Source organism: Brassica napus, chromosome C3, assembly GCF_020379485.1.
Source record: "Brassica napus cultivar Da-Ae chromosome C3, Da-Ae, whole genome shotgun sequence".
Classification (NCBI taxonomy): domain Eukaryota; kingdom Viridiplantae; phylum Streptophyta; class Magnoliopsida; order Brassicales; family Brassicaceae; genus Brassica; species Brassica napus.
The window spans coordinates 30,672,508-30,692,814 of NC_063446.1; the positions used below are offsets into that span (position 1 = coordinate 30,672,508).

Sequence of the window (20,307 nt, forward strand, 5' to 3'; positions counted from 1 at the left end):
AAAGCATGGAAGGCAGTATTCTCTATGGCCAGTTATTGTGACACCGTACAACTTACGGCCGAGCTTGTGCATGCGACGAGAGTTTTTGTTTCTCTCAATTCTAGTCCCCGGGCCAGATCATCCTAAAAGATCACTAGATGTGTTTCTTCAACCACTAATATATGAGTTGCAACAACTATGGGCGCATGGTTTTGAGACATACGATGTTTCGCGCAAAGAAAACTTTCAGATGCGGGCAGTACTTATGTGGACAATAAGTGACTTTCCAGCATATGGTATGTTATCTGGATGGACAACACATGGGAAGCTATCATGTCCATATTGTCAAGATGACACAGATGCTTTCCAACTAAAGAACGGAAGGAAAACGTGTTGGTTTGACTGTCACAGACGATTTCTACCACCTGATCATCCATACCGCAGGAGTAAGACTTCGTTTACGAAGAACAAGCAGGTGTTTGATGGTCCACCTGAGGAAGTTAGTGGGAAAGATTTGTTGAAGCAGTTTAGGTATTTTGATGCAGAAAGGACGCCAGATGTAGGTGGACATGAAAACATTCGAGTCAATGCGGTTGGAGAGCTACATAACTGGCACAAAAAGAGTATTTTCTGGGATCTACCATATTGGGAGAGTCATCTATTGCGGCATAATTTAGATGTCATGCATATTGAGAAGAACTTCTTCGATAATCTGATGAACACAGTCCTTAACATCCAAGGTAAAACGAAGGATAATTTGAAGTCAAGGTTGGATTTAGTCGATATTTGTGATCGTTCTGAACTTCACGTTGATGAGAACGGTACGGCCCCTTTTCCCATTTATCGGCTAGATGGTGCTAGAAAAGAAGAGTTCTTTGATTGGATTACAGAGAAAGTGAAATTTCCTGACGGATATGCATCAAATTTGGGGAACTGCGTTGATAGAAGCGAAGGAAAGTTTACTGGCTTGAAGAGTCATGATTGTCATGTAATTATGCAGCGCCTCCTTCCGTTTGCCTTTTCAGCATTATTGCCACGTAATGTTCATGAAGCAATTGCAGGGATTAGTGTTTTTTTCCGTGACTTATGCAGCAGAGTATTGACTGAAGAGGGTATTAATAATTTGAAGACAAACGCACCAGTCAGCATGTGCAACCTTGAGAAGATATTTCCTCCATCATTCTTTGATGTAATGGAACATCTTGCTATTCATCTCGCAAGAGAATTGGAACTTGGTGGTCCTGTGCAGTACAGATGGATGTATATTTTTGAGCGTTATATGCATCATCTGAAGAAGATGGTCAAAAATCAAAGCAGGGTGGAAGGATCTATAGTGGCACAGGTGATCAATGAAGAAACTGCAATCTTTGCTGAAAATTATTTTCCACCAGAAGTGCAAACAAAACACCGAAGACCTGCTCGGCATGATGATAGAGGGGAGAGAGCAACATATCATGTTACTGTCCCAAGCATGTTCAAGGAAATAGGACGACTTAGTGGAAAATTCACGAAGCGGAGACTTACGGACACTGAGAACGCTCATTTGCAAACATATTTGCTCACCAACTGTGAAGATGTTCTACAATATGAGAGGTAAAAATATTTATTCATTTATTGTTAGATTAATATTCAATAAATTTATTTCATATTGATAATATTTTTGTATATAGTGTATATATGGCGGAGTTGCGTATGACTCACAGGCATGCAACAGAAGATGAGCTTCGACAACTTAGAGATAACGGATTTGCTGCGTGGCTTCGTAGTTATGTGAGTCATATATCCTATTACCCTATGCAAATGATTAGTTTAAATTTAATATATATAAACTAATTAATTTTGCAATCATATATGTTTTTTTTATAGGTGAATGATGGTTTGGCCAGAGGTCTTGTGTTCGATGATTGGATACGCGAATTTGTGCAGGGACCAAACTATGTGGTCAAATCATATCCTAAATTTTGTACGCGAGGATATGCATTCACAAGGAAAGGTCATTCTAAGACAACATATGATGCTGGTGTTTCATCTTCTTCTGGTGACGATGTCTACTACGGCAACATAAAAGAAATATTGGAAATCCAATTTCCTGGAATGGTTGGATTGCGTTGTGTAGTATTCTATTGTGATTGGTATGACACCACCCCAGATAGAGGAGTGAAGATTGATGCGTTTGGTGTTACATCAGTTCATTCGCGGCGGAAACTTCAATATTATGATCCCTTCATTCTTGGTTCGCAAGCTGATCAGGTATGTCAATATATTCATAATTTTTTACCAATATAATTAATTAATGTTATATATTGAACTAATACTTTGTATAATTGATATGTATAGGTGTGCTACATCAGTTACCCTCGGGTGACGTACAGAGACGATCCATGGGTTACTGTAACGCAAATCAACCCAAGAGGACGAGTGGATGGAACTTCTGATGATGATGAACCATTGCAACCAGAGTCTACCAGCAACGCCCAGGCAGTTGAAGATTTGGAAAATGTTCAACTCGTTGAGAATTTGACTGTGTTTGGACATGATGCTGTCGTACATTCAGAGCCGGAAGCCGAGGTTGGGGAGTTTGATGAAGATTCAGAAGATTCTGATTAGTTTTTTTTTTTTTTTTTTTTTAATGGTCCGTCGGAAATCCCTCGCAATATACCGACGACATAGCGACGACAACGGGTTTCATTGAAAATTGGAAAGGTCGTCGGTATTTCGTCGGAAAATACCGACGACATTCCGACGAACTTGTCGAGTTCGTCGGAATGTCGTCGGTATTTTCCGACGAAATACCGACGACATGTTTTTCTATAAAGTTTCAATCATAAAAATCTATAAATTTAGATGCCAAAACTATGAAAATAACACATAATAAGTGTTTAGTATAGTATTAGATCGCAACCGTTCAAATATAACAACTCATTAAAATATTTATGTATGCATATCATTGTTTTCATAACATCTCATCTTAACATTATGTACTTATACAATCATATTTATATAAGCTTACACTACAAAAAATATTGTTGTGTAAAATCGTGTTATAAAACATTTTTATTGTTAAATCTTTATGCAAATACTATATATATTATCAAAGGTTTGGATTTTGCATTTAGAAACTTGAAAAGAACACCCTAAACACTAAGTCGTCGGAATTCCGTCGGAATATACCGACGGAATGTGTCCGTCGGAAAATACTGACGGACACGTTCCGTCGGAATTTCAATTAGCCCGGGAGAACCAAACCGCTTGAAAATTTTCGCGAATCGGCATTTGGTATATTTTAAATATACCGACGGAATACCGACGAACCCGTGTCCGTCGGAATCCACGGAAATAAAAACCCTTCTCCTTTCTTCTTCGTTATCTCCGCGGCCTCTCTCTCTCTCAAAACTCTCCGGCGATTTCGGCGATTTCGGCGACTCTCCGGCGATTCCGGCCTCTCTTCACCGGCGAATCCTCTCCTCACCCTCCTATCTCTTCCCCAAACCCCAAATCATGTAAGAATCATCCCAAACCTTTTTTTTTTCAATTGTTTAGGGTTTTGGAAGTTGATCTCGGATTTTAGGTTGTTTGATTGAACATTTTAGGATTGAATGGATAGTTTAGGATATATAAGTTAGGATTGTTGTTTTAGTTTTTTTTGGAACATTTTTTGATTTTTAAAAACGTTTTTTGATTTTTTAAAACGTTTTTTTTTTATTTTTAAAAACGTTTTTTGATTTTTAAAAACGTTTTTTGATTTTTAAAAACGTTTTTTGATTTTTAAAAACGTTTTTTGATTTTAAAAACGTTTTTTGATTTTTAAAAACGTTTTTTTGAAAAAAATATAAATATTTAACACCATTTTTCTTCATTTATAAATTTTAACAACATTTTTCTATATTTATAAATTTTTTATAATTTTGTATACATATATATATATATGTAAATCATGTATAGTAAAAATTTAAAATTTTAAAATTTTTATATTTTTTTTTAAGTTTCCACTAATAAATATTTAACAACATTTTTTTTTTAAAATATAAATATTTAACAACATTTTTCTTCATTTATAAATTTTTAACAACATTTTTCTATATTTATAAATTTTTTATAATTTTGTATACATATATATATATATATATAAAAGGTTTAATAGTTTTTTTTAAAACGTTTATAAAACCTTTTGTAAATATATAAATGAAAATATGTTTGATGGGTTAATTTTTTTTTTTAGGGCCGAGGATGAAGCCCGCCCCGCAGCCCGTCTTCGACGTAGTTCGGTGAGCGGTTCCCGTGCATCGGTATCGTCTCATGACTCGGTTCCCGCATATATTCCCGCTCCAGCTCCCTCTGCCCCTCACGCTGCCCCTCACGCTGCTGCTCAACAGGATCCGGGGGTCATGCCGGTTCATCTATTGGTTCAACAACCAGGTCGAGAGCATCTCCCGTTTCTCCAACTCAACCCACGACGAGGCCATAGCACTTGGTTAGTATTTTTTTTATTTGTACCGTTATATTTTTGCTTTAATTAACTTGCTAACTTGTATTTTTTTTTAAAGGTTCACCAAGTCGAAAAATGGCATTAGCCGGAGCATCAACCAGATGATGTACTCCATGCTCCGTTTTGGATATCCAAAGTGGAGTGTGATCCCTTCCGACGAACGAGAGTTGTGGTTTCGTCAGTTTGCGGTATAGTAACCCTTCATTTTTTTTAAGTTTTTACATTTTTTTACATATATTTACTTATTAAATTGTGTTTGTTTTGTAGCAAGAGTTCAACTGGCACTCCGATCTTACGGAAACAGTCCGTAAGAAATTCAACGAAAAGGCCATGGACTCTTACACAAAGCAGATAAACGCGTGGAAGACAGTTTGGCAGAAGAACAAGAAGCCACGGTTCATCAACGGGGGGGTGTGGGAGCAGTTGATAGCTCATTGGGAGAGGGAAGACACTGCAGAGACGTCTTCTAGGAACTCCAGGAACCGGAAGAGCGATCGTGGCGGGAAAGGTATGTATGTGCACAACCTCGGCGCTTGCTCCATGTCTACTAAGGAGGATGAACTTGTAAGTTTTTTATTATTATTTATCTTTATATTTTTTAAATAAATATTTTATATATTTTTTGGCTAATAATGGCGGTTTTTTTAGATCGAAGCAAATGACGGTAATCCCGTTGATCGTCTCCAACTCATTAAGGTGGCTCACACTAACAAGACGACGGGTCAAATTCAGGACCCCGTGATCAGAGGTGTAGTTGATTTGGTGGAAGCTGAGATAGTTTCTCAATCTCAGCCTCTCTCTGATGACGGCGACTCCACGGGAGCTTCAACCAACCTGTCTCTATTGCAAATAAATGAGATGGTTGAAAAGGTAATTTTTTTTATTAATATATTTTTTTTATAATGTCGATTACTTACTTGTCCATATTTACTTACTTTAAATATTTTTGTAGGCGGTTCCTAAAAGGAAAGGAGGCCGTTTAGTTGGGTTGGCCCGTCGTGCTTCTTCGTATCCGGCATCTTCTTCGCAAGCTCCGTATGCCGATCCCATGATTCTCGAGGAGCTACATGACAAAGATGAACGGATTGGGGCATTGGAGGAGCAGAACACCACTATCCTTTCGGAGAATGCCACTATCCGTTCGGAGAATGCCACTATCCTTGCTGAGTTGGCATCCCAGAAGAAGTTCAACACCGAGATTATGCAGAAGCTAGATCGTTTGATGTCTTCGAGTTCATCTTAGTTTATTTCGGCTTTATAAAACTTTCGGAATGTTTTTTTTTTCTATTTCGGTTTGTATGAATTTTAAACTTTATGAATGTTTTTTTCCTATTTCGGTTTTTATGAATTTAATTTTATAATATTATTAGTTTTAAATTTCCAATTTTTTAAATTTATTAATATCAAAAAATATATAAAAATGCAAAATTAATTTGTAAAAAAAAAGGGTATATACCGACGGACAACGGTCGTCGGAATATACCGACGGACATATATCCGTCGGAATTTACCGACAAACTCATTTCCGTCGGAATATACCGACGAACGTGGTTCGTCGGTATATTCCGACGACCGATGTCCGTCGGTAAATTCCGACGCCCAAAGTTCGTCGGAATAAACCGAGGAACCACGTTCGTCGGAATTGTAGTTTTCCGATGAACTCTGGTCTCGTGTAGCCGCATCGTAATATCGTCGGAAGTTCGTCAGAATGATGTTTCTCGGTATTCGTCAGAAAGTCGTCGGAATTTCTGACGAAATTCCGACGAATTTTTTTTTTCCGACGAAACGATACCGACGGACGGGTTCGTCGGAAATTCGTCGGAATAGACCGATTCCGACGAATTTCCGACGATTTCGGCCATCAGAATCCCCCTGTTTTCTTGTAGTGATACTCTGACTCTTCATATCAGTTTAGTGATTAAAAAAAAAGCTTATTAATTGATTAGTTCGCTTAACCACAAATCTCCTTATTGAATTTGCAAAATTGAGTTTACCTTAGTGGACTTGTCGTTAGTGGGTGCAGATCCCTGATCAAAGTGGTGAGCGGTGGTGCGAATATAAAAATATTAGAAAAAGATAGCATTCACGAGAGAGGAAAACATCTAATGGTTGGTCGAACAGTACAAGAAAAACGTGTTCTGTAGTGATTACTTGATGATGTTTGTATCCTACAGTCAGGGCCATAAGACCATTGCTATGAAACATTTTAATAAAAACCATATCAACGTGATGATACATATACTTGTTGTAAATTAGAGAGTTTAGAAACTGAATATTTTTGTGTTATTATTAATGAACAATGGGGGTTTCTTATATAAAGATTACATGATAAAGATAAATGGAAAGAATACATATGCTAATCCAACAGGAAATAGGAAAACTACTAAAACATAGAAAACGAAAACATCCTAAGTTCTAAGTCGGCTAGATCATAAGTCGGCTAGATCATTGGCCGACTCTCTCTCCTCCTTGCTGTCGCGGTTGGGCTTGATGTGGCCGACGGGCTTTCTTCTCTTGTCTTGGTTAATGGCAATCCACTCCATGATTTATAACACTCCCCCTTGGATGCCATAACCATACAGGTTCTGTAGTACGCTTCATGTTGCCTCATTAAAACCTTATCAGGAAAACCCAGTGGGACAAAACCATGATGAAGGAAAAAGAGTACAACACGCACCACTCCCCCTGATGTGAATATCAGTGTAGGTTCTACATTCTATGCATCTTGGTGCGTGATATTTCCTGTATGTATAGGATAGGAGTAATCGGCCAGTTTCATTACTGAACCGTAATTAGACCACTTCGACTTCTTAGGTCGTTTCTCATGTCCTTTGACATCGAGTGTCCCGGTAAAGCATATGTGCTAAGCAATGTGAATCACATTGTCCTCGAAGATCACTATTGGGTCTTTGCAAATCGTGTTTGCATATGTCCATAGTCTAGACGTGATTGTCTTTTGTTAACTCTTTACTTTGATCGGACAAAATAAGTACTAATGGACAATGTACTAGACATGGTTATCATGAACCTATGTCTCGATCTGGCCGATCCATGTCTGGGTCATAGACCTCGTCTATACATGTCCACTACTTGTCTCATGAGTGTTCAAGATCAATGATCATTGCTGTGAGTTTATAATCTCTTATTATGGCTCTGCGGCCGAACACTCTCATGGATGTGGACATCATGTGGACATCGATTTCTTTGCCTTAGGTAATGTCGTATTCATTTTGCATTCCTATCTTAATGATGGCGTCTCATGACCTTAGTTGCTGTGGATCATATCACACGCTAAGTATATATTATTAGGTCATGAATCTCGGCTTTCACAAGCTTATGGACTACAATACATTTGTATCCGGTTGATCTTTTGTCTCTACTAGCCCGTGATCAAGAAGAAGGGCTAGACGTCTTTTAGTCTTAAAAGCCGGACGCGTCTAGTAGAATAGCCAGACATTCTTTGCTGAAGAGCCGGACACCCTTAGACGGACAGAGTCGGACATCTTTAGTTTGAAGGGCCGGGGCCGGACGCTTTTGGTCGGACACCCACATAGATTTATTTTATGCCTACTAACCTCTTTAAGGTTTAGTATAATCACAAGGAATTTCAAATATATCGATTCTATTGGATTGTCTTTTATACAACTCCAAGATCAATGATCATGCGTGATCAATTTCTTTTACATACTATATGCTGCTGCTTTATGTTCCAGTCCATGAATCAGCTTAGGAACGAAGCTGTTCTTTCATCTTATCCAGTGATTCATATGCTGCTTACTACATCATTTGTATCTAATTTCTTTCTTATGACCTGACCATTTTCAATTTCGAAAATGTGTAGCAGCATCCACCACATAAGAGTTTATCTCCTTATAATCTGTTCCTTTGATCTCTGTGAGTACCTTGTGTAACAATCTATAATCTAATGATGTTAAGTAGGAAGACATGAGCACTCTTAGACCTCGTGATCATGTGCCTTCTCTCACGGTTTCTTTATCTCACAAGATCCATCTATTTCACTGGTTTATCAGATGGTGTTTATGTATATGTATATGGCCAATACGCCCATCTCTCTTTTAGATACTTTGAACCTCCACGTTTTATCTTTTCTAATCTCTATGATCTTTTATGATTGTATGAGTACTCTTTCGTGGGTTCATGATCCTCGTTCATCTCTTTATGTTCAAGTGCTATAACTTTATGTATCTTTATACAAATGTGTGTGTGTGTCGACACTTTCATGTGGTTCCATTATGTTCCAGACATGATCTATAGAATTGAGATCTTATTATCCAGGACCGTTGTTACCTAGTAGCTTGGCGTCCCAAGACTACATGGTTTGGTACCTTAGATGTGTAGCTGCGCAGCCTTTTCTCAATGTCTGGTATGGTTTCTCTTATAATCTCGGATCTGTATTCTATGCACCATTTCTCTATCCAAGATTCCTTTATCTTATGGAACACTTGATCTATCTTGTATAGACTCTATAGCAACTTGATTATGTCTCTTCTAGGACATTTATTTGGTGCTAAGCTGGTTAGTCATTTCTCGGGTCAGTGTCTGGCATTTCGATTAGCTTCTAGCTTTATATAATCTTTCTTTGGACGTCTTAAATCATAATCTCTAGTCCGAGGATCTTTGCCAAGACAATGATGGTTAAAAACCATTCTTATCATTCTTTATCCAGCTTATAATCTTTCTCCTTTAATGTTTGGATAGATGGATGCAATCCGTGTACTTGGCCACAATCTGATCACCCATGTTTGGCTCAAGTTTTCCTTATAAATCATGGGAGAAAGTAATACTCCTATCCAACATATATTTCCAATCCTCTTCTGTGGTTCCATCTTAGACGACACATATATGTACGTGGTGGTTTATTCAAAATCTCTTAAGATGGTGTATGTTTGGTTTTATGACCCGTATTCAATCTGAGATGGGAATATCTATGCTCACTTATATGGCCTGATGCATATTATCATTCTTATACATGTCAATTCATAATGTCCCCAAGCTTATAGACTTTATAGTCTTATCCTTATAGGTAGTGGCTTACATGGCCGATAACTTATAGGTAATAGCTTACTCGGTCGAACCTTTATAGGTAATGGCCTCTCTGGCCGGTTATGACCCTTGCGGCCGACCTGTTCATAACATGGTCTCTTTGGCCGAGTAATGGCCTTATGGTTTGGCCGTTTTAAAACATGGCCTCTACGGCCGAGGAATGGCCTTTTATGGCCGAGTAATGGCCTTTATGGCCGAGCCATTTATAACATGGTCTTTAGATCATAGCGGTACACGAACTTGTAGTATTGATCATGGGTGTATCCTCTCTCCCCCTCATGACCATACTATAAGGTCGTGGTGCTTGGGACAATTAAGCCTAATGAGTTTCCCTTTGTGTACATATTTCACAACGTGAGATCTTTTACGGGATAACTCTGTGCCTTTTCAATCTTTGCATCAAGTTTAGACTTTAGGATGGCTAATCCTATCATGCCATATAGTGTAAAATTTCGTGGTGTTATCTCAATATGGTTACCACATCTCTTACCTCTTTATCATACTGATCTGTAGCATAGTTTTGATCAGTAGAGATCATAGGTATAGTCTCAACCACTTTCTTTCAAGGTCTTAGGCGATTTTTTCTTTCAAAATCTGAAGGAACTTGTTTCCTTTTGTTTGCCCATTGTTTATACTTGGAAACCATACATTATAACTTCAATGGGTCACATGTTCTTTTGGGTGTGTATAATGCCTTTTAAAGCAATGCCTTAGCCATAGTTTCTTTACTATGCTTACTATACTCATTCATGATTTCTTACTTGGTTTTATGCCCTTTAGGCAACTCTTTAAAATCATTTCTATGTTCAAGTAAGATCAGGCAAGACAATGAATTCAAAATCAATTCCATTGTATATATAAAATCGTGAAACATCAAATGGGTTTAAAAGCAAATCACAAAATCATAGACTTAAAATATAAATGTTGAGATCCCTTTTAGTCAATACACATGCCGGCCACTCCTTGAGTTATATTGGACACGGCTCCCTTGGATTCATCTTGATCCATTTCCTCAGGATATTTCATCTCACTGCTTTTCTTTAGTACCTTGTCATTCTCAATCACCATTAGGCAAGAGATTAGGTCATTGTAAGTGGTAGAATCTCTTTCTATGTAGATATGTTTTGACAACAAATCTTCTGGATGGAATGTGGAGTATGTCTTGAATAGACAATCATTATTTGTTACCTCTTCTCCACATAATCTCAGTTGGTATTGATATCTTGCATATTTCTATTGTTTTATCCATTCACCCATGTGCATTTTGATCATATAGATTAGGATTTAGCCATTTTTAGGTTGCATTTTGCATACATGAGTTCTTATCAGGTATTGGAGTAACACATGGAGTTCTTGGAGACATTTGGGTGCATTTGGAGTTCAAAAGAAGTGTTTAAAGTGATCATTGGGCGAGCAGCGCATGGGAGCGACCAGTCCGGAGCGACACCATCAAGTCGCTCTGATCTCCCTATCGGGGCGACCTTACCAGAGCGACAGGGAGGAGTCGCTCGCGTTTTCATCACTCGGAGACGCGAGAACGAGTCCGGAGCGACCAGTCCGGAGCGACCAGTCCAGAGCGACACCATCAAGTCGCTCTGATCTCCCTATCAGAGCGACCTTACCAGAGCGACAGGGAAGAGTCGCTCGCATTTTCATCACCCGGAGACGCGAGAACGAGTCCGGAGCGACCTCTCGCAGCGACACAGCGAGGTCGCTCCCGAAGCATGGAGCGACTTGTCGGAGCAACGAGCCGAGGTCGGTCGCTGCGCGTCTTATTTCTGCTAGAACTTATTATTTCTCAAGGGCCTTTTGGTCATTTCATTATGCACGTTTTTATTTTCTAAACCTATGTTTTAATACTCTGTAAGCCACCAGGAGGCAGATCATCTTTGTTCTTAAGAAAAACCACCAAAAACCTTTGGAAAGTCATCTCTTGAATCAATTGATCAGTTTTGTTATTGAAATTCTGTGTTTTTATATCTATTTTATGTGTTTCTCTACATGATTAATCTGAAATCCAACATGGGTTTAAGAGGAATCATGGAGATTAGTGAGTAATCACCTTTTGAATTCATGGGTTAGGAAGATTAAGGGTGATTAGGTTAGAGCTAGGATGTTTTAGTGTAGATCATTCATATTTCCTTGCTAACAGAGTGAACATAATGCATCTTCTGAGTTGGCCACTCAGTTGTTGATTCTTAGGCATTTCTCACCCGAAAGGTGTTCGAGGAAATGCCCGAGACAACTCTTCTAAGCTTTTAGCATACTTTGCCAAAGACATTTGTTGTTAGAGGTGCTAAGATAGCCATTGGACTTGCTAGTTATGATTGCTTTCATATTATTCAACCAAAGACATTTGATGTTTGAATTGTGTTAGTAAATGAACATTCATCTAGACATAGAGTTTGTTTAGGATTGTGTCTAAGCTTAAGGTTGATAGTTTGATTGATCGTTTGCCATCCTTAGTTCGAAACTTGATCACCCGAGGTCTAATCCCTATATCCATGAGTTCTCTTTTCCCATAGTTAAGAAAGTATCATTTAGTTATTCCTTTTAGTTAGTTATAGTTTAAAAACCCATCTAAATCATTGGTTGCACTTAGATTAAGTGATTACTTGCATTCTCGGTGCTTTGATATCTCTCAGAACTGGTTCGACAATCTTTTATACTACAACATTTGTCTTAGGAGCCTTGAAAACTCCTAACATCAAATTGGCGCCGTTGCCAAATTCTGAGTAGATTTAAACATTGAGATTTAGTCAATTGCTTGAGACTAAGTCATTTTTATTTTCTTTTGTTACTGATTCTTTTTCACCTCCCTTTAATCTACAGGTGTATGAACTTGCGGAGCAAGGGTCCATCAAACCTAGTTCCACGAGCTGCAGACATCAGAGCTTTAGAGAGAGAGTGTGCTAGAAAGAAAAGAGAAGAAGAGCAACAGGCTCAACTGCAAAGACTGAACACTGATATGGGAGACGTTCATCAGCATGATGGGCGTCAATGGCGCTAATAACAATGCTCCAGCTAACCAACAGCGAGCAGCTCGACCCATTGGCACTTACGACCGCCCCAACATTCATGGTCATAGATTGGGAATCCGAGCACCCGCTGTGGCAGCCAACAACTTTGAGATCAAATCAGGACTCCTCAACGTGATCGAGAACAACAAGTATCATGGCTTGGCTCTAGAGGATCCATTTGATCACTTGGACAGGTTCGACAGCTACTGTGGGTTGTCAAAAACCAATGGTGTGTCCGAAGATGCCTTAAAGCTCAAGCTATTCCCCTTCTCTTTGGGGGATAAGGCACGTCAGTGGGAGAAGTCTCTACCCAGCGACTCCATCACCACTTGGGATGACTGCAAGAAAGCATTCTTGGAGAAGTTCTTCTCTACTTCAAGAACTGCTAAGCTGAGAAACGAGATTTCCAGCTTTCAACAGAAGAACTTAGAAGGCTTCAGTGAAGCCTGGGAGAGATTCAAGGGCTACCAAGCTCAATGCCCACACCATGGTTTCTCTAAGGAGAGTTTGCTGAGCACATTCTACCGTGGTGCTCTTCCTAAGTACAGGGCCAGACTGGATACAGCTAGCAATGGGTTCTTCTTGGGGAGAACTGAGGAGGATGCAGAGGAGCTGGTTGACAACATGGTTAAGAGTGATGCAGTCTACAGTGGAGACCACGACAGAGGTAGTAGAACAGATGATAAGCAGACGAGGAAGGAGTTGAAGGCTCTACAGGATAAGATAGACATCCTCATTGCTGATAAAGCTACCCAAGAGCAGCTGCACTTTGTTGGCAACCCAAGCCAAGAGACACCAGTTGTTGTCCATGAAGTTGAGGGTTTGGAAGGTCAGGAAGAGCTGTGTTTCATCAACAACAATGGTAGCTGGTACAAGAAAGAGCCCAACTTTCAGTACAACAACTACCAACAGAAATCCTATTCCAACAACCAACAGAGTGGTTATCAGCCTCGGAATAATCAGCAAGGCAGCTATCAACCTCAGCAAAACCCTCCTCCTGGTTTCAACAACAAGGGCAACCATTCTTCCCAACAGCAATCTAATCCCTCTACCTCAACTCCTCAAGTCAGCAGCACTGAAGCTCTACTGAAACAAATCCTGGAGTCTCAAACAAGAAGTGAGAAGCATGTTGGCTATGAGTTGAAGAACCTTCACTCAAAGATTGATGGGAGCTACAATGAGCTCAACAACAAGTTCAGAGCTTTGGAGAACCAGTTTGCTGCCATGAACACTCAACAAAATCGCCAACAAGGTTCTCTACCTGGAAAATCTGAGCAAAACCCAAAGGAAACCATGAAAGCTATCACTCTCAGGAGTGGTAAGGAGTTACCTCAGAGAGCTCTCACCAAGGATGCTGAGAAACAAAGTGAGGGGGTTGCCATCAACATAGATGATGAAGTGGTGATTGTTGATGAGAAGATCAATGACGAGATCTTGGAGAAGATAGTGGAAGCCAAAGGAAAAGGAAAGGTTGGAGAAGAGAAGAAAACAGTTAAGGATGGTGAAGTTGTCACTCCTGCAAGTGAAAGTTCTTTTGTTCCTCCTGCCTATGAACCCAAGCTCCCATTCCCAGGTCGATTCAAGAGGCAGCTGCTAGAGAAGTACCAAGCTCTATTTGAAAAGCAAATGAGTGAAGTCCAGGTCACAATGCCCATTATTGATGCTTTCATGCTGATTCCTCAATACAGCAAGTTCCTGAAAGATGCTGTAGCTGCAAAGAAGAAAGAGATGGAGGGCATGGTGATTCTCACTCATGAGTGCAGTGCTATCATTCAGAGGCTTGTCATTCCAAAGAAGCTAGAAGATCCAGGATGCTTCACATTACCTTGTGCTCTTGGACCTATGGTATTTGATAGATGTCTCTGCGATTTGGGAGCTAGTGTCAGCTTGATGCCCCTATCTGTTGCTAAGAAGCTCGGCTTCACTCAGTACAAGAAGTGTAGACTTTCTCTGGTATTGGCTGATCGTTCAGTGAAGTACCCTGTGGGTATCTTAGAGGACCTCCCAGTGATGGTTGGAAATTATGAGATCCCTACAGACTTTGTGGTGCTTGAAATGGGTGAAGAAGCTCAAGACCCTTTAATCCTTGGAAGGCCTTTCTTAGCCACAGCAGGAGCTATTGTTAATGTGAAAGAAGGCAAGATTGATCTCCATCTGGGTAAAGGGCACATTCTCCATTTTGACATCAAGGAGGTAATGAGGAGGCCAACAGTTCAAGGGCAAGTGTTCTACATTGAAGAGATGGACGCCCTTGCTGATGAACTCCTTGAAGAGTTGTCACTAGAGGACCCTCTACAGCATGCTTTGACTGTAGAGAGAGAGGCTGAGGTGATTGAGAACCTGGAGAGTACTGCCTATGGGATGATGCTGGATTCACACCAGGGGTTTGTCAGTAAGGATCAGTACGAGGAGCTTCCACAGATGGTTCACCAAGAAGTCTCAGCCACTCAGCAAGATGACACCCAGCAAGATGACTGGAGTGAGCTTAAGGCACCTAAAGTGGAGCTTAAACCTCTCCCCCATGGTGTAAGGTATGCATTCCTTGGTCCTAATGAAACTTATCCTGTCATTGTGAGTAGTGAACTTACTGAAACTGAGCTATCTGAACTTTTGAAAACGCTTAAAAGATTTAGAAAGGCAATAGGTTACTCACTGGATGACATCAAGGGAATATCACCCTCTTTGTGCATGCATAGGATACATCTTGAGGATGAATCAATGACTTCTATCGAGCATCAAAGAAGGTTAAATCCTAACCTGAAGGATGTTGTAAAGAAAGAGATTCTTAAACTCTTAGATGCTGGTGTTATTTACCCTATCTCAGATTCTAAATGGGTATCACCTGTGCATGTTGTACCAAAGAAAGGTGGTATCACTGTGATTAAAAATGACAAGGATGAATTGATACCAACAAGAACCATCACAGGTCATAGAATGTGCATTGATTACCGAAAACTAAACTCCGCATCTAGAAAGGATCATTTCCCATTACCATTTATTGATCAGATGCTTGAGAGACTTGCAAATCACCCATTCTATTGCTTTCTTGATGGGTACTCAGGATTTTTCCAAATCCCCATACATCCCAATGATCAAGAGAAAACGACATTCACATGTCCCTATGGTACCTTTGCATATCGAAGGATGCCATTTGGTCTATGTAATGCTCCAGCCACCTTTCAAAGGTGCATGATGTCAATTTTCTCTGATCTGATTGAGGATGTTGTGGAGGTATTTATGGATGATTTCTCTGTCTACGGATCTTCGTTTTCTGCTTGTTTGTCAAACTTGTGCAGGGTCCTACAGAGATGTGAAGACACCAACCTTGTGCTGAATTGGGAGAAGTGTCACTTCATGGTCAAGGAAGGGATTGTGCTGGGACACAAGATTTCAGAGAAGGGGATTGAGGTGGATAAAGCCAAAATCGATGTTATGGTTGGTTTGCCCCCACCAAAGACAGTGAAAGACATCCGGAGTTTTCTTGGTCATGCTGGGTTCTACAGGAGGTTCATCAAGGACTTCTCCATGATCACTAGACCTTTGACCAGGCTGCTGTGCAAGGAAGCCACCTTCAGTTTTGATGTGGAATGTCTACAAGCTTTCAAGAAGCTGAAAGGTGAACTCATTAGTGCTCCAATTGTCCAGCCACCTGATTGGGATCTCCCTTTTGAGATCATGTGTGACGCTAGTGACTATGCTGTGGGAGCTGTTTTGGGGCAGAAGAAAGATGGCAAAACCCATGTGATCTACTATGCCAGCCAAACCCTCAATGATGCTCAGATGAGGTATGCCACAACAGAGAAGGAGATGCTGGCAATTGTTTTTGCCTTTGAGAAGTTCAGGAGCTACTTGGTTGGGTCTAAAGTCATTGTCTACACAGATCATGCTGCCTTGAGACACCTTTTGGCCAAGAAGGATGCAAAACCCAGGCTTTTGAGGTGGATCCTTTTGCTTCAAGAGTTTGATATGGAGATTAAGGACAAGCCAGGAGTTGAGAATGGTGTAGCTGATCATTTGTCCAGGTTGAGGGTAGAGTCTGGTATTCCTATTGACGAAGGACTTCCTGAGGAGCAGATCATGGCTATTGAAGCAGTGATAGCAGTTTGTGAGACTGGTAGGAAGCTGGAAGAAGTCAAGGCAACAGAAGAGAAGGAACCTTGGTATGCTGATTTGGTGAACTACCTAGCCACAGGAAGAGAACCTTTGAATCTTGTGGGCTATGCCAAGAAGAAGTTCTACAAGGATGTGAAGAGATACTACTGGGATGAACCCTATCTCTACATTCTCTGCAAGGATCAGCTTTATAGAAGAGTGGTTGCAAATGAGGAGATTGATGGGATCCTTACACAGTGTCATGGATCATCTTATGGAGGCCACTTTGCCACCTTCAAGACAGTTGCGAAAGTGTTACAAGCTGGATTCTGGTGGCCACATATGTTCAAGGATACACAAGACTTTGTTTCAAAGTGTGATTCTTGCCAAAGAAGAGGAAACATCACCAAGAGGAATGAGATGCCTCAGAATCCAATCCTTGAAGTTGAAGTGTTTGATGTGTGGGGTATTGACTTCATGGGACCATTTCCATCATCTTTTGGAAACAAATACATCCTTGTGGCTGTTGATTATGTCTCCAAATGGGTGGAAGCTATTGCAAGCCCCACCAATGATGCTAGAGTTGTAACCAAGATGTTCAAGAGCATCATCTTTCCAAGGTTTGGAGTCCCAAGAGTTGTGATCAGTGACGGAGGTTCCCACTTCATTAACAAACTGCTTGAGGGACTTCTCAAGAAGAATGGTGTGAAGCACAAGGTGGCAACTCCTTATCACCCCCAAACAAGTGGCCAAGTTGAGATTTCTAACAGGGAGATCAAGTCTATCTTGGAGAAGATTGTGGGGATCACAAGGAAGGATTGGTCCAATAAGCTTGATGATGCACTTTGGGCTTATAGGACAGCGTACAAGACACCACTGGGCACCACACCTTTCAACCTAGTGTATGGGAAAGCTTGCCATCTGCCAGTGGAGCTTGAGTACAAGGCACTATGGGCAATAAAGTTGCTGAACTTTGACATCAAGAGTGCCAAGGAGAAAAGGATTTTTCAGCTACATGAGCTTGATGAGATAAGAATGGATGCTTTTGAGAACTCAAGGATCTACAAGGAGAAGACTAAAGCTTTCCATGACAAGAATATCCTGAAGAGAGAGTTTAAAGAAGGAGATCAAGTTCTTCTCTACAACTCTAGGCTGAAGCTATTTCCAGGAAAGCTTAAGTCAAGGTGGTCAGGTCCTTTCAAAGTCAAAGAGGTTAGGCCATATGGAGCAATAGTTTTGTGGAGTACTGATGGAAGAGACTTCACAGTCAATGGGCAAAGGGTTAAGCTCTACATGGCTACTGCACCAGAGGAAGATGGGGTTTCAACTCCACTGTCTGACCCTACCCCGGCCTAATCCAAAAAGAGGCAAAGTCAAGCTAGAGACTTAAAACAAGCTCACTTGGGAGGAAGTCCCATACGTATCCTTGTATATATTGCATTGGTATTTTCATTTTCATCTTATTGCATAAAAAAAAAAAAAAAAAAAGAGAGAAGTCGTGTGCAGGTGCTTGATCGATGCAGGTTTGAGCAAAAATCGTGCGTGGGAGCGAGGTCTCACAGCGACACCTCGAAGTCGCTCCAGCTGGGAGCGACGTTACGGGAGCGACACCTCGAGGTCGCTCGGCTTAAAGACGTTTTGTGCTCCAAAAACACTCTCGGAGCGACCTCTCAGAGCGAGCACATGAAGTCGCTCCAGCTGGGAGCGACGTTACGGGAGCGACACCTCGAAGTCGCTCGTGTTTTCGTCGAATCACGACGTGAGAAAATGACTCGGGAGCGACCTCTCGCAGCGACACCCTCACGTCGCTCTCGAACCGGTCCAGGTAAGTTTTCTAACTCTAAACCCCGGTTTAATTCAAGTAAACCGACCCTAACCACCCTAGACCGAACCGGACGACCCTAAACCTACCCCCAACCCCCGCGAATCCATCTCTCTCACTCTCCCCTCCTCTCACAAACTCTCAAACTCTCTCAAACTCACCCACACCAAAAATCCCAAAACTTTCTCAATTCTCACCCAAATCAACTAGTTCTTGTTTCTAAATCCAAGCTTTCGCCCCTGTAGCTTATTCCTCACCACCCATTCACCATTTCCTTTTATCCAAAGCAAGGTATTGAGTTTTTAAATTCAAATTCGTAGGTCCATGAACCCTAGGATTTGAAAATCGAAATTTGGTCATTTTCTTGCTAGATTGTGGTGAAATAGACTAGGGAAAGCTTATCTATCAAGTTGGGTTGTCGAATAAATGGTGAAATTGAGTTTAATTTGCACTTTGGCAAAGTTAGGGTTCATGGATTTGGGGGTTTTCGAATTTGACCTTAATTGGGTGTGTTTGTGGGTGAACTAGATGCGTTAAGGTGTTACAAGAGTGAGAATTGTTGCATTGTGTTGAACTTGAGTTTAAATTGATAATTCATTTGTTAAGTTCACTTTTGCAAATTTTCACTTGCAAAGTCTTGCCCTTCTTTACTTCCATCTACTTATCCCTTTTCAAGTTTTTAATATTTCAGGTGAAAATGGTTAAGAAGACAAAGGGAAAGTTGGAAGCTGAGAGGCAAGAAGCTGAAAGACAAGAGTTTGCACTAAGAGGAAAAGCTTTGCCCTCCGAGATAGGGCGAAAACTCCATATGTGGAGGAGCTGTATGATCACTTGAAGAATGGGGTCACTTGGACTCCAACCAGGTTCGCCGACCTTGATCTGCTGAAGGAGTTGGGTCTTGAATCTGACATTGAGGAGATGCTAGGACATTTGAAGATGCCAAAACTCCTCACCATGGCATATCCTTTCTACAAGGATGTCACTTGTTAGTTCTTATCTTCTCTTGCGGTCACTTACCACGACATCGTGCATGTGAGGCAAGGATGGGGCAAAATCAGTTTCAAGGTCAATGGACGAGAATACAACATGAACTTCAAAGACATTGGGAGAGTCATGGGGTTCCAAGATCTAGAAGACCACTCCCTACCCAAGTGTGAGAACCTTCCCACGGAGCTTTGGAAGTTGATCACTGGAAACAAACACTCTACCGGGGCTGACAAGAACTCACACATCTGACACCCGTCGTACGTTACCTCCACAGGATGCTCGTCCATGCATTCTACCCACGGAAGCAAGCTGGTACGGTTACTGAGGAAGACATGCGACTGCTCTGTCCGGCTATCCGTCCCTACGCCCAACCTGGAGTTTTACCCCTTCCCAGCACCGACATCTATGCTACCTTCGGGATGGTCAGTTTCTTTGTGGGTCGTCTCCAGCACTACAGAGACTGGGCGTGGTACACCACTGATTCGCGCCCAAAGATGGGGATAGGTGGAATGATCACACCACTGCTCCAATTTCTGAATGTTCCCTTGGGAAAGGACGCAGCGGGACCTAAGTTCATTGATGGCACCTACTTGAGGATTGCCACCTATTTTAGTGGGATGTATGGGAAGGACTACGTCTACCACTACTACTTGCAGGGCAAGCCAGTCGAAGTGGTTCTTCCAAACCGGAACCTGACGAGTTTAGAGATACCTGGAGCTATCAGCTTCAACATACCCCAGGAGTACTTTCTTGGAGAACACGGGCCTCTCGATCCAGTTCATGCTGCTCCATCAAGGAGAAGGAGTGTTCCTACGCGACCTGACTCGCCTGTTGCAGACACTTCTGAGCATATCTAT

The 20,307-nt window shown here is 41.1% G+C and overlaps 1 non-coding gene across 1 annotated transcript; it reads right to left on the reverse strand.

Moving 5' to 3' along the window:
* Positions 1 to 12,936: 12,936 nt before the first annotated feature.
* Positions 12,937 to 13,043, reverse strand: LOC125584626. The gene has a single exon (XR_007321537.1). It is a non-coding gene; the product is annotated as a small nucleolar RNA R71 (small nucleolar RNA).
* Positions 13,044 to 20,307: the final 7,264 nt, after the last annotated feature.